The sequence below is a fragment of the Spermophilus citellus genome (genome assembly GCF_964194105.1).
Source record: "Spermophilus citellus genome assembly, chromosome: 9".
NCBI classification, from domain to species: domain Eukaryota; kingdom Metazoa; phylum Chordata; class Mammalia; order Rodentia; family Sciuridae; genus Spermophilus; species Spermophilus citellus.
In genome coordinates this window covers 53,024,502-53,040,087 of record NC_138191.1, presented here as the reverse complement: position 1 = coordinate 53,040,087, position 15,586 = coordinate 53,024,502, and positions in this window count along the sequence as shown.

Here is a 15,586-nt window from a genome sequence, read left to right as displayed (position 1 = left end):
GATTTCCCAGCTAAAGTACCATCACAGCAAAGGTGTTAACAGTTGGTAATAGCAAAGTGTCCTATGGAAAGGCAAGTGGGTGAGCTCTATAAGAAGCATGGTCCTGTTTCCCAAACTTAGTCATCTGTGTCTTAGGTTTCTGATTTTTGCCATACTCTTTTCCATATTTGTATACTATCTATATTTCTTAATATTGTTATTAATTTACTCCATCTATTTCTTTTTTAAAATATTTTTGGTTGTAGATGAACACACAATATCTTTGTTTATTAAATTATGTTTTATATGGTGCTGATTGAACCTGTGCCTCACACATGCTAGGCAAGCAGTCTGCCCCATATTCCATCTATTTGTCTTGAGATAAATTTATCTTAAAAGTTCTGCTTCACTGCTCCAAATTTAAAAATAACACTTTTTTAAAAAGTTAAAAGTAATAACATTAAAAAAACAAAATTATTAAGTTCTAGCTACATACCATTAGCAGTGAAAGAGTCTAAACAGATATCTGCTAGTATTTGTTTAAAGGACATTAGTGCTAAGGACCCTTAAAAATGTGCAAAACAGAGACTTTTCTCCTGAATTAATCAGAAAATATGAAGGAATTAAGGGGAATGTTTTCTCACTATGTGATTTTATGTTGTTTAAGATCATATCTCCCAAATCATTGTAAGTACTATCAATGGGAAATTTATCACTTTATAAAACCTCTATTATAGAATTCTGACAGCAGGAATATCAAGTGCAGAGGTAAAAATATATAAAACATTTAAGACCTGTGGAGTTCCAACTACCCTGTGCAGCTGCACTCCCAAGACTGGAAGGAGTCTGCGGGTAAAGTTTAGAGGTACATGAAACTGTGAAATGACTGCAGACACTTCCACAGTTTGCTGCAAGATTTGGCATTTATGTTTTGATCTTTTTAAATATTTATTAAAAGTGGAGAAATTATATTATCCCATACTGAGGCCTGGAAGTGAAATACCCCTCTCCCTTGAGCAGTATAAAGGGGAATCTGAGGAATACTATGTAAAACTTCTTGGAATTTCCATATGTGAGTTACGGACTTCAAGTACAGGAGTTCAAATAATATAAATTCAAGAGATTGACTGACACTTTGGGAGTGTGGGCTATGGCAGGACTCCATGGGGCCAGGTGGTTCTCCACATACCGAAGGCTACGGGCTCAGGCTGCAGGCCTCAGAGCTTTGGAAGCCTCACCTGCCAAAACACCTCTAGCATGGATCTTGTTATTGATCACTTCTTCCTAACTGAATAGCTCACAAGATACCTTTGTACAAAATTGATTTGTGACCCACCTTTAGCAAGTTAATGGGCCTCATTAACTTCACTCATTTATGTGGTCTGCTTCTGGTTCTAACTTGTCTTGCTATAACACCAGTATTTTCCAGTTGGCTCTTTTCTTCTTTCATTCTTTCTAAAAGACTTACTATAGTTATTTAATCTCTTAGAAGCCACCTTATAACTTGAAAAATTGTGTTGGTGTATAAAAATAAATAGATTTCATTCAATTGACAAAATAAGAATCTGTACTGACTTTTGATATAAATGTTTTTCTGTATCTCCACATCTGATCAAACAGTAAATATTGCTAATTCTATTCTCTCAGTGTCTTTCCAACCTATTATTTTTACCTCATCCCACATTTTCTGCATTTATTATGCATTCAGTTTTCTTAAACAAGTTGCTTAAAGAGTTTTCTAACTGGCCAGATGGCCTCTACTTATTCCTGCAAGCTTTTCTTCTCAGAGTTTCCAGAGTGAATTATCTTAAAATAAAACAAACAAAACTAACAACTCATGAATATATTACTGTTTTGCTCAATATTATTGAATGGCTCAAGATTTCAAAGTCAGGTTTAAACTCTATACCTTGTATGTTAATACAAGGCACCCAAGAATTTGTCTTCTACATTTCAATTTTGAAAGTCACCTTCTACATTTCACTGACTCAGTCTTTGAACTTCTCCAGCTTCATTTCTCATAATAAGCCTCTTAAATGCTGTTTTATAGACCCACTGAGCTATTTGTGATTTTTCACCATACCACACATTCTCAACTCCCTTTAGCTAGACTACTCTTCCAAGGTTGTGCAGAGCCTGGGCAAACTGTCCTTGAACTACTAAAGTATCAGAGGGTTTTATTCATAAAGATTGACCAGTCAAACAGCTCTGTGAACAGGGCCATCTATGAAGGTAAGTGTCAAAATGGATGGATGAGCTGTACCTTGTCCAAGATGCTAAGAAGATATGAGAGAGAACAGACGAGTCTCAACATCTCCTTGTCTCCATCAAGAGAGTTATTGCAAGTTTGTAATAGAATAACCACTTCTATCACCGCTTGCCACTGGATCTTGTAAGTTGTTGGCAGATGGTCTAGTAGTTATCTGAACAACAACATAAATGACTAGAACTGCAGATCAAATGAATATCCTGACTTTCTCAGTCTTAAGAAGGTTTTCTTGTATGTAAAGGAGCAATAAGTAATCTTAATTTCTGAAAGCTTTGCAATTTCTATCTAGAGAAAATTTGTATAAAAAGAAAAAAATTAGGTGGTCTATTCTACCCAAATCTGGGGAGTGCAGCTCAACTGATCTCAAAAGACATAAAGAATATTTATTATGTAAAATAAAGCACAACATGGTTTGGATAAAAGCTATAAAAACTTATTAATTATTAATAACCAATTGCCTCTTTGCTTTCTGGCATAGAAGACCAACTTTAAATTTCCTTGAGAGAATATATAGATTCTTAAACAGTATTATCAGTGGCAAAAAAAAGAGCAGTAATTATTTTGAAACAAGAAACTGTTCCTTCGACAAAGGATCGGATGTTGGATTTAAGCAAAGGACTCCATTTGAGAAAAGTGTACCCATTAAAAAATCAATACTTCTAGCCCTAGGGGGTGACAGTGAATGTTTTTAGATCCAGCCAAAAAAAAAAATATTAAGGACTGAGGAGCATTTCACTAGGCAAACATTTTAAGCTTAATATTTGTCAGACTTTCAAACTTAAGAAGATGTTAAAAAAAAAACCTCTAAATATCGATTGGCAAAGGATTTTCAGAAACAAAATATCATAAAAATGGTAACTATAGAAACAAGCTGCACAAATTCTATGGTAGAACTGCCCAAGTCAGAAAGGAGGGTGCATATTGTTTACTAGTGTACTTTTTCTCTGCATACTGGAGACTAAGAAAGGAAATAAAGCATCCTTAATAATACAGGTTGAATAAGTTCTTATCCTGTATTGGTACTGAGGGTTTTTGTCTTTTGGATTTTTTTTCAGGGGTATGGAGTCTCACCATTTTAGAGTGTAATATAAACTACTAGAGGTTTTATCACTCTAGAGGCATATTCGATAATTTGGTTCAAAGTCAGTGATAGTTTAAGCCTTATTAATAAGCTTTCAATGTTTCTATCTGAAACACACAGAAAGCTGAGCCAACTACAAACAGTAACTTTTGTTCTGAAAATTTTATTTTGAGTCCCCAGCTGGAATCATTTTGAGCTAAGATAAGGAATGAAATGTCCAATTCTTCTAAACTTCAACCCTAATAGCTCTACTTTAGAGATTCATCAATGAAGAAACGTATTTGGAATTAGTGAACTTAATGTTCATTTTCCCCTCCACCCACCACAATTCAATTGATCTATCCCTTACAATTCCTTAGAAAGGAACCTTCCACACTCTCTCATCCTGTAAGTTTAAGAGTTATAGAAGATAAATGCCAAACAGCTTGTAAACGTGAACTCTGCATAGAAAGTGGAATCACCATGGCAAGCTAGGGGGAGGGAATTATACGGAGTTATTCCCAGAGTGTAAGGATTATTTTATTCTGATTGGACAACTGCCTGATTTATTTGTTTATAAAATATAGGAGGGATCACTAGCAACCATAATGATATCTTTTGCTTGAGAGTTAAAAAAAATAAATAAATAAAAACTGTAAGCCACTGATGCTTTCAGTACAGAGAACAATTAGGATGGCAGAGGGAACAAAGAAAGCGTCAGTAGGTGTGGCTGCTTCAGGTGCACACAAAAAAACCTCCTTCAGTCTGTACACTTAATATCTGCTGCTAAATTATCCTAAAAGATTCAGAGCTTTCAATACATTTTCTTTTAGAAATTTCACAATCCTTTCCAAATACTTATAGACATCCAACAAATTTATATCCTTCCAACCATTCTTTCCTTCTTTCAGTACAATTTTTCTTAGAAGCTCATAAATATTAGTGCAAATTCTCACATCTATTTGATTCCTGATTTGGGTCAATCTTTAAAGTCACCTTTGTAATTCTCCTTGACTTTGCTTATCTTTCCTAGGCCTTCTTTCCCTAAATCACTCTTTCTTGGATTGTTTTCCAATAAACTGAGCTCTGTATCATTCTGTTGATATAAAGGGCTGCCTTTGGAAGACAGCAAAATGGCAGTTAAATATTGATTTTTTGATACACTGGAACTTTACTACCAGATATCTCACTAATCTCAGACTTCTGGGACATGATGGATTCCAAACTTGTTGATACTGTTTTTATTAAATCAACTCTGCAAATAGTAACACCCCACATGTGCCAAACAGTTATACAGGGCCAATGTACAGATGGGACCTCAAGAGTCGTCCACTTGAATCCCTCAGTTCTATAGATGAAGAAATAAACTAAGAGATATTGTGTTACATGCCCAAGAATGAATACTTACTGTGTAGCAATGATAGCCCTTGAACCTGAGTATTATGAATTCTTTTCCAGGAAAGAATACAAAAAATGACTTTCTCAGACCTAAATAACAGCCTACATTTATAACATATTTCCTTTATATGGATTAATCATGCATTTGTTTGAAAGCAATTCTATTCTTATTAAACCTAAAACAAATATTGCAGAGTATATAGAGAATTAAATATTCGTATTTTTATTGGTGTCTGAAAAAAAAGTGTTTTGTATTGAAGTCTAAGAAGGACCTAAAAAAATTGCTCAGTGACTTGTACTGAAGTCTAACAACTTGATTTGAGAAGTAGTCTCATGTTGTACTCAACTTTCTTATAGTTATTCTCAGGTACATCTCATAACTACTCTATGGGGCAGGTGTAAATATTATTTCTCTGTATTTATGGGGTTTAGAAAAGCTATCTAACTCATCAAAGTTTACACAGCTATTAAAATTGTTTAGTCTCTTAGAGCAGGCAAAAGTTAGATTATTCTACATAATCATCTCAGTCTTGCCCCAGCCTTTAATTCACTGTAAAGGGGAATTGTTCCAAGGAATCATATTAATTTTTTTGTGGAATATCACTAAGCTGAATTCAGTGACCCTGAATCACATAACCTCAGGGCCTGTGTATGGCTAGACAGAGTAAGTCCTGCAAAATGTTAGCGAGAGCCACCACAGAGACACTGCTTGTGATTACCTACCTCCTGGAAGTATAAATTGCAGAAACCCTACATGGAGGTATGGAGGCAGAAACTACTATGAGATACCATTACTACATTTATTACAGGAAGTTGTTTAATGACTTATTCTCACACAATGAACTATCTTCTTTTTTCAAAAAATTTTTTTTGAAAAAAAAATACTTTCCTGAAAACTAGGAAAAGAACTTTTTTTTTTTTCCAAAGGAGTAAGTCTACATTTTCCTCATGGAAAATTTAGATTAGCATTCACCATTTGTGTTTTGACTGCCATGAAGATCAATTTAAGGAATTTGGCAGCACCACAACTAGTATATCAGCAGACTAAACTTTTGCTTAATCTTATTTTTTATTCTATCTTTATATATCCTGGTCTCTCTTGTGTTTCATTTTATATCTCATCCCACTAACCTGAACATGAATATTTGGTGTGCTTATAGTAGAAAACTGGAAGCACAAAGCCCAGATTTGTCTGCAAATGGAATATGTAAAACTAAGCACAGTTTTCAACAATGGGTACTGTGTAAATCTCATCTCATTGCTGAGAGGGATCCATTTTCCTCTGAGCCCTAACACATCAAATACCTTTCAAACTTAAGGAAGTCCCTCTAATTCTTAGGTGTTTGTCTTATTCTGTACCTGTTTCCTCAGATGACCCATGGACCATTTAAAACAGAAAGGAAAACTTCTTTCAGTATTCCTAAGAGAGCTTCAGAAGAACCCGAAGAAGTAAAAATATAGCAAATTGAGTCAAGAAAACTGGTCCCTTTTATTCTTCCCAACCCCATCATCTCACTAGTCCTATTTTGGATACAGTTCAGAGAGCCTCCAAGGGGACTATATAAGATTAAGTAAAGTGACAGTTGAAGAGGTTTTTTTTTTTTTCCCCACACACCATATTCGTCATTGTAGAAAGAGTGAAACAAACAAAAAATAATAACTAAACATAAAAAGTATACCTTTATATTTGCCTTAGAATAATATGAAAAGCAAATTTCCAACATGTCTTTCCATTTAGAATACCAAATTATATTTGTTAATAAAAATAATAAGGAACATTCCACTTAACTCATTGTAACTGTGCTTGGAGTAATGGTCTATGTAGTTCCATCAGTGGACTCCAAAAATTTCTAGAAGTATTTATCTTTTGAAGCTAATAATTTGTGATAAAACTATGAAAACAAAAAACCTATAAATGAATTGAATAATATGATAAAATAGCTCAAAATATGTTTGTATAAATAGGACTACAAAAAGCCTCACGTTCTTCTCAAACACAGAGGACCTTTTGATAAAAATTAGCATATAGTAGGATGCAAAATAAGTTGTGACAAAATCCAAAGAAATCTTCTGAAAAATCCAAAAGCATACTGGCCTCTGGTCAAATACAACCACTACCCATTTTTATAAAAAAAGCTTTATTAGAACAAAGCTACTAGCATTAATTTAAATACTGTATATGGTTGCTTTTGTATTAAAAATGGCAGGATTGAGGAGTTGGACAGAGACCATATGGCTCACAAAGCCCAAAATGTTTACTATCTGGCCATTTACCAAAGTCAAAATACAATTTGAAAGTTCTAATTATAAAATTGTAGGTTAGAGAAAAGATAATAAAACTGAGCCTGAAAAAGGAATTATCATGGAGAAGGAAAATATTTAAAATTGAACACTAATGAAATCATGATATGTATCAATGGATATATATTGAGATGCAGCTAAATATTTCTCAGAGGGAATAGTACTAAATAATTCATTACAAATAATGGGTAAAGAAGGAAAGAAAAGAAAGAAGAGAGAGAGAGGGTGGGAGGAAGCCAGGAAGGAAGGAAATACAAAAAGACTTGTTAGATAAAATCGAGTACCTAATAAAAATGGGCAACATAAAGATATTTTATTTACTACTAGTATTTGCCACATCAGGAAATATTAAACAGAATTTGTTATACAGAAATATAGAGATACACACAGAAATTAAGAGCCTTTGAATAACAAAAATTAATATACAGAAATAATTTAAAATGCTCTAAACAAACAAGAAACAATGCTTTAAATTTATAACATGGGTAACACAGGCAAAATGAAAAATATGAGAAAATGCACATAAGATGGAAGAATTGAAAGTGTATTGTTACATCTTCTTAAGGATACCCGAAGAGGTATTATAATATTTAAAACCGTGTTTTGATAAATTAACAATGTATGCTGTAAACATTTGGGCAAAAACAAAGAAATTGTCAAAAATGATAAAATTTATTGCAGTTCCAACACAAAATTGATGTTATGAATAAAGGAACAAAAAAGAGCACTGGAAATTTAAAATATGGCAACCAATATTTAAAAACTTCCATGGGATGCCAAAGATACTTTCAAATAAACAAAATTGAACCATTTATTTGAATGCCAATGAAGGATGTGATCCAGACAAATAAGGCAATAAACCAAGAAAGAGAAAGACATGGATTCCAGGAAACAGGATTCCAGTACATAAATGCAGAAAGGTAAGTCCTCAAAGGAACAGCTATGCAGTGGACCTACAGAGAAACCTGTCCAGAGCAGAAGATAAATGTTAGGCTCTTGAGAATATTCTCAAGAAAGAAGAACAAGGAGGAGGAGGGGGGAGGGGGAGGGGAGAAGGAGAAGAGGGAGGAGGAGGAGGAGGAGAGGGAGGAGAAGGAAGAAGAAGAAGGAGGAGGAAGTGAAGGAGGAAGAGGAAGAGGAGGAGGAGAAAATTATTATTATTGTTATTATTATTATTATCTATGATTAGTTGTCTAAGTATTTGGAAAAATATATGAACTGGTTGGTATTCTTAGGAAGAATTAGCAATAAATACATAAAGATAAATAAATGAAAAAGTAAGGGAATGATTAAAGTGCAGTATATAAAAGTTAACAAAGGTTAGTCATGATAGGCTACTTGGCTCTACAATGAATTAAACCCACACTGGCATAATGTGGTAAGCACCTAGAGTGGATAACCAAATGTTGCACTGTAACTATTTTTAGAAGAATGGTGGAGAGGAAGAATCAATGAGGGACAGGAGAACTAATACAAAACAAAATGACTGACATATTCAAAAGACTAAGTCAAGTACTAGCAACATAAGGTTATTATTTGCAGGTATCTTTTCTGATATTTGTAAATATCCTAGGGATGACAAATGGATAAAATTATTGTTTTGTTTTAATCTGACTTTAAAAAAATCTTGATGAAAATCTACTTTATTTAAAAATGCAGACTAAATAAACATTCTTTTTGCAAGTGACCTCAAATTCTTATGGGAATCAGATGTGTGGGAATTATAAATAAATAAATAAATAAGGAGCACCATGCATTCATTTAAACACCATTGGTTATCGATTTACTAGATAATGGTCTTTGAGCCAACAATTATGAAAACGCACATCTATAATGCTTCTTCAGAGTGATCTAAAAAGGCCACTATTAATCTGATGCAGAGTTTCATGAGAAATGCCATCCGTACTGTAAATGTTTTCAAACCTACTTCTGCTATATCTTTCTATATCTTGTGAAATAGTTTTAGTTATCGTTATGAGAGCTGGGTGTTTTGTTTGTTCTCTTTTTAATCAAACAAATGTAGGCATTCCCCTTCGTACTGTTGGCACGGACAATTTCTACGAAATGCAACATTGACTGAGTGTACAGCTCATTCTCTCTTGTATTCATCTTCTGCTTCAGCTTTACAAGAAGTGAAGCTAATTGTGGCAACTGCTCCCCTGCAGTGCTGCTGATTAGCTGGTATACAATGAGTGCAGATATGGCTGCTGCTTGTCCCCTCCTGGCCCCACTGCCCCTGCAATACTTTGTGCTCTGAGTTTGGCTGGAGTATTAGAAAAAGCCTCGTTTCTGGAGATTTTATGGCACCACGCTGACATGTAGAGCCTTGATGACCCTAATTAAGCACAAAAGTCAAAGTCAAAAAGTGGTGTGCTTTAAAGGTCTGAAGAAGTCAATAGGTCCTCTCTGTCAAACACATGATTACCCTTGGAGGATTTCTGATCTTGAAATCCCGCAGGTAACAATACTTGACTCATGCAAACTGTGCTTCATTCCTCTTTCTGTGATTGCTGGCTACCCTGTCTCTACTGTCTATCCCTCCCTCTTGAGCTCTGGGCCACTTTATTCAGTGTCTGTCACCCAAGATGCCCAAGAAAGTCAACACTCTCTGCCTCATTTGCTCCCATCTTAATAAATGTTCCATAATCTATGTGATGCCATGCTAGTTCTTGAGTGTCTCCTAGTAATTTACTACTGTTATTAACAGAATTATCCATGAAAATTTTTAAAAATGCAGATGCTAAGTTCACACCCATTGAATCAGATTCTCCAGGGATGAGTTTTAGCATCTGTAATTTCTAAAAGTGGCACACTCCTATACCAGGGAACTAAGTTTGAGAAACACTGCATTTCTGTGATCTCTTCTCTCATTCTGGCTAGTGCCTCTTAATTCCTTGCCTAGATCATTGCTGTAATTTCCTGTTTAAATCCCTTTAATATTTTTTTCTCCATCTCATTTAACAAATATAGGTTGGTGCTCTTATCAGGCAGTGAGTTTTCCTCTACCATATTGCTGAAATCATTCTTCTGAAATACAATCCTTATCATGACATCCTGGAATTTAAAATCCTGTAAGTTCTTTCTTCTCTCTCAACATAAATTACAAAGTCATTACAGGAGCATTGATCTTGCCCCACTTCTCCTAACTCATTATCCATTCAATGCCTTAGTCGTGTATTTATTGCCTTCTAAAAAACTAGAACACCTAATGATATCCCATATTAGAGTCTATGAGCTTATTCATGGAATCATTTAGATCTGATTTCAAAATGCCACTCTGAGGCTTACTACCTATGAGTCTACAGCAATTTGTTTAATTTTTTAAGCTTCAAATTTTTTTCGGTAAAAGTTATAATGATTACTTGTTAAGAATATTAGGCTAAGTAAACTCAATCACTTGTAAAGTAAATAATACAAAATAGATACTCTATAAGTGAGAAGTTTCCCTTTACCACTCTTCATGGGAATTTTGATCTTCCATGCATTGCATGGATCGCCAAATGATGGTCCATGGAACAAACTTGGCCACCACCTGTTTTTGTACAGTCTATGAATTAAGGGTGTGTTTTACATTTTTAAAATGCTTGGAGAAGAAACCAAAGGCTGATATTGTGGAAATTATGTAACATTTAAATTTCATTGTCCAAAAATAAAGTTTTACTGGAACATAGTAATGCCCATTTGCTTATATATTGTCTATGACTGTTTTAGCCAAACAGCAGACTGGAGTCATTATGAAAGAAACTGTAATGACCCACAAAACCAAAAATATTTACTATCTGGGCCTTTTCAAAGTTTCTGATTTCTACTCTGTGTTACAGTAGCAGCTATCCCCCTGTTTTGCTGTTGCCTTACTTGTCTCCCTACAACCAGTGAACTCTATAAGTCAAAGACCATATTTTATCCTCACTCCAACATTTAGTACACGCCTGACAGATAGTAAGTGCTCAGTCAGCTTTTTCTGAGTGAATCAAAGAATTATTTTCCTAAATTACTTTGTTTTCTTATCAAATATGGCAACAATATGTGAATAAATATTCTGTAAGAATTCAGTTATAATGAGATGCCTTAATTTCATTTAGGTACTACCAAGATGGGACCCAAGTTTAAAATGGAACCTGTTACCTCATAAGGAAAACCCCTATGGAGTAACACCTTCACTTTATATATAATAAACCAGAAGTACAAAGAGTTAAAGTAACTTGACCAAGGTCCCAGAATTAGAAAGTAATAAACCCAGGCAGTCTGATTTAGAGCACTTTCCTAAATACAATGTTATACTCATATCCTAAAATGGAAAAGAAGAGAGGGCTATCAGATGAATATGGTTTCTACTGAATGTATATAGCTTTCATACCCTCATGAAGTCAAAAAATCATAAGTCAAACCCTGGTAAGGCAGGGACTATCTTAATGTTGAAATCATTTGTTTGTACATTGATAGAAAATGACAAAAATGAATAATATCTTCCAACATAGACAAATTGAGATTTTTATTCTGATTTTAACTCACTGAGGATATATTTCAATTCTTTAAGTTTACTGGAAAATTTTACTGTAATGTTTTGATTAAAATTTAAACTCTCTAAACTTAATTCATATAGCCTTCATTGTATTATTACTACATTTTATGGAATATATAAGTCTGTCTACACTAAAATAATGAATATACTATTATCAACTTTTTAGAACTAATGAGAATATTCTTTTTAAAATTGTAGTGATGAACAAGAATTCGTAGCAATAAAAAAGTTGCCCAGGAAAGTTGTATTGTTCTAGATATTAAGCATAATTATTAAATTAAAAAATAAGTGTTATTTTCCACTAGAAATAATTTGATCTTAAGATGTATATAAAATACAATGATTTATAAATGCTTCAACAGGTATCCAAATAACCTGTCTCATACAAGCTGGATGAAAAAATAGTATGTTTAGTCCTTTAGTCCTGTCTCTTGGCCACCCTAAATTATGTGCCAGACAAAATATAATCTCTGAGGCAAATCGACTGAATGTAGTAGAGGAATTCTCATTCCTTCCTGGGAGAATGGGAGGCAAAAACTAAATTAAAAGAAGAAGAGATATTTTCTTTTTGAAAAACTTTATATTTATTTAGAATGTCCTCTTTACTTTTTTAAGATCCGTGCTTAGAGGTTGAACCACCCTCCTTTTAAATAAAAATTATCAAAAAGAAACAGTACATTTTAGCTCTTATCAGAAAACAATGGGCACGTCTAAGTACATTCTCCTGTCACCTGTGAATGAAGACCTATTTCTTTTTTTCTGATGCCTCTTTTTGGTTTATTTCTTTTTGCATATTGCACTGAATAAGCAGTTCAATGTTGAACAGCAGTGATGAGAAAAAGTTTTGCTTTGTTCCCAATATTAGTGGGATGCCATTCCATCTTTCACTGTGTGAAATATGATGTTAAGAATAGGCTTTTGGTAGAAAATAATTGAGAGTTTAAAACAATGATAGTAATAATATATTGAGGGATTTAGTATGACAAATTTAGCACAAAGGTTTACAAGAGAAAACAGAAGTACATACTTATAAAAGTTTTGTATTACATATGAAATAACATTATGATTTTAGGTAGACTGTGAGAAGTAAAAGATGCATATTATAAAACTTAGAGGAAAGAGGGAAATTTTTCTTATCAAAATATAGACTTAAAATCTAAAATCTCATAGCAAGATAGTTTATGTAAACCCTACCATAACAATAAATACATTTAATTAAAACAACTGCCTAATCAGTCAAGATAAAGACAGATTATCAGACTAGATTATTTTTAAAAAATTGCATGAATGCTTAAAGCAACCCATTAAAATATGAAAACAGATAAAATATGAATGAAAATGATATTCATGCAAAACTAAGCATATGAATAATTTGACAAGATAAACTTGTATTACTAGGGGAAAAAAAGGGAACATATGTACTGATAACAGGATTGATTTTCAAAAAAAAATATATATGATATTAAGTGTTTTAATACCTAATTACAGAGCTTCACAACAATGAAATAAAGATTGATGGAACTAAAGGGAGGAGGAATAACCAAATCAACAATTATAGCTTGAGTGTTTTGACACAAGACCTACCTGAAATATAAGATGGATGATAGATGTGAATAATGATGATAGAAAAATCATGAAATGATGGATATGTAAATGTCTACAAATCTGAAATAAACAAACACCTAAATGTAAAGGAACAAGGGATCAAATGGTGTGTTGATCAGCTTTTTCATAACTGTGATCAAAATATCTGACCAAAAACAACTCAAGAGGCAGAAAAGCTTATTTTGGTTCATGATTTCAGAGGATTAGTCCATGGTTGGCTGACTCCATTGCTCTGGACCTAAGGTGAGAGAGAACATCATGGCGGAAGTGTATGACAGAAGAAAACCACTCTGCTCATGGCAGCCAGGAAGCAGAGAGGAGGAGGAGAGGGGCTACAGGGAGGATGAATCCCTTCAGCATATGCCATAGTGGCCCACCTCTTCCAACCATGCTCCATATGCCTACAGTTAACAACCAGTTAGTCCTTCGAACTGGAATGAACTGATTAGGTTACAACTCTCCTAATCTAATCATTTCACCTCTGAATATTCTGTATTAACATGGGAGCTTTGGGAGGGCACCTCATATCTAAACTATAACAATGGCTGTTCATAGAAGAGGTTATCAGATGGCCAATGCGTATAAGTGAAGATTCTCAATATTCATTATCCTCAAATACAAATTAAACTATAATGTGATAGTATTAAATATTCAAATGACAAAAATACAAAAGACTGATTAATTAATGATGAAAATGTAAAATTATTCACCCAGTTTGTTCCATATGTCAATCTTTTAAGAAGTTTAACTCAGCAATTCTACTTTTAAGTATTTTCTCTAAACAAAGAAAATCATATGCATATATAACAATTACATATAAATACTCATTGTAAGTTAGTTCAAATATTCAAAAACTAAAAATAATTCAAATAGCCATCAATAGTTATATTAATAAATCATTTGGATTTTTTTACAATGGAATATTACTTTGCAATAAAAAACCAAATGACGGTACATATAAAACTTTATTAAATCTCAGGATCACTGTGTTGAAGAAAAGAATCTAGGCAGAAAGAAGTATATTCTCTTTTATTCCATTTATGTGAAGCTTTACAAACAATGGATTTAACATCAGCAAAGAGAAGCTCAATGTCCCAAGCTGCCAAGAATGTATAGGGCCACCAGTTGGATGAGGCTCAAGAGAAGATTTATTTTAAAGGAAATATTTTTATCTTTATTGTAGAGGTAGTTATACATATGTATAAATTTATCAAAGCATTTTAAAGTGCATAATTAAGGTGAGTGCATTGCATTTTAATATGTAAGAAAAAAACAATATAATATTTTATTTAATTTGCCTCAATAAAGTAAATATTAAATGTAATCAAAAATATAGTTTTTTATTTGCCAAAATAAAAAAAAATCTAAATTTTTGATAACAGGTTGTAGAAAAATAGATACTTTAAAACAAACAGTCATCTGAAACATATAACTTTAAACCAAAGAAATTTCACAGTATTTTTTTAAAAAATCAAATGTAGGTATATAACTTCTAACTCAGTATTTCCACAACAAAGAATATGTTCTAGATTTACAAATTCCTATGTTCAAACAAGATATACTTACGATGTCATTCATTCCATAATTGATTGTAATGTAAAAAATGAGGAAGGAAGGAAGGAAGGAAGGAAGGAAGGAAGGAAGGAAGGAAGGAAGGAAGGAAGGAAGGAAGGAAGGAGAAGAACGGGGTAAAGACAGAAAGGAAAACAGAAGTAAAGAAAGGGAAATTATCTATTGATAAAAGATTGATTGGTCAAATAAATGAAGCAATATGCAGCCATCCAAAGACTACTTTAAATGTGTTTTTGTTTGAAGTGGAACTATCTATAAGACACACTATTAAACAAAAGAAGATCAATTTTATAGCACACTGACTTTATGGCTTATACTTGCTTGAATGGGCTTGAAGTTCCCAGGAGGATACACAGCCTGTCAAGCCAATTGTTCTGAATGGGAGACACTGTGATTGGGTGTTTGTAATGAGCTGAGGAGAATTTTTAATGTATGCTGTTTTAATTTTTTTGGCTTTGAACCATTCAAAAATAAACAGGATCAAAAAGCCAGTGTAAATTTAAAAAATAAGAGTACTGTTTTGTAAAGAATAGATAAATAGTTTCTTAACACAAATCCATTAAGAAACTGACTTAAGTTTTTATTTTTTCCAAATTGAGGTCAAAGCAAAAGAGGCATTTCTGGCATTTCAGGTGGTTATGGTTTGGATGTGAGGTGTCCCCCAAAAGCTCATGGGTGAGACAATGCGAGAAGGTTCAGAGAAGAAATGATTGGGTTATGAGGCCCTTAACCCAATCAGTGGATTATCCAATGATGGGATTAACTGAGTGGTAGCTGAAGGCTTGGGTGTGGCTGGAGGAGGAGGAGCATTGGGGCTGTGGCTTTGGGGTATATATTTGTATCTGGCAAATAGAGCCTCTCTCACTGCTTCATGATAATC